This window comes from Morone saxatilis, unplaced genomic scaffold (assembly GCF_004916995.1).
Source record: "Morone saxatilis isolate NCDOM2014 unplaced genomic scaffold, NCSU_SB_2.0 Contig24, whole genome shotgun sequence".
Classification (NCBI taxonomy): Eukaryota; Metazoa; Chordata; class Actinopteri; family Moronidae; genus Morone; species Morone saxatilis.
This window is the reverse complement of record NW_023339807.1, coordinates 4,550,543-4,551,426: the sequence shown is the minus strand read 5'-3', so window position 1 is coordinate 4,551,426 and position 884 is coordinate 4,550,543.

Sequence of the window (884 nt, the reverse complement as noted above, 5' to 3'; positions counted from 1 at the left end):
AGTATGTACAGTACATAACCCTCCCCACCCCCCAGGAGCTTTCTTCCCCCCCCCCCTTTCTGGTCTTCCACACCAGTATTTGTGTCCTTGTGGAGCGTCACAAAGAATAATATGGATAATTCTTCCAATTATTTCACCAGAATACAATGTATCAGTGATGTATAAATAACAATAAAGCTGAATTAATTGTTGTAACCTGGGATATGACTGAATTTGTGATGTTTGTATGTCCTTTTCTTCTTTAAATGCCCGCTGGTCATGACAAACTGGCATGTAGTCAGTGGTTTAGGGTCCAAGGAGTGACTACTTGTGTTGTGTACTTCATTTGTAACCGTGTTGTTGAGTATTGGCAGGGTTCCAGCCAATCAGACTCCTGCTGCTGCTCTGTAGGTTGGATTTCATTTAATTAAGTGATACACTGCTTACACATCTTTAAATTATTCAGCTGCGCAGCTGTCTTTGAATTAAAGAAAACCATTACGAAATGCAAACTGTAAATGTTTAAGCAGGAAGCAAATGAATTGCCAGTTGTAACATGATCGGCAGACAGAAGTAAATGCAAGAGCAAACAGTAACATTTTTAATTTTGAATTTCAATTTCATTTTTTATAGATGTATAATAGAATTATTAATTTAGTGATTGTTTTATCATGGTTATGTTTAATACTGCATCACATAAATCAAAATGGATCATTCAAAATAGCTTCATGATATTGATCAGTTTATTAATTGATTGTAATCACACACCATCAAAGTCTGTATTCCGGTGGCACACTCCGGTTGAAAGTGATCGTCTCAGCCATTACAATGGAGCTCGGCTGCTTTCTAGCTGACTGGTTTGAGGTTTAGATGCAGGAGTCGGAGAAACAGCCGCAGGCCCTGTA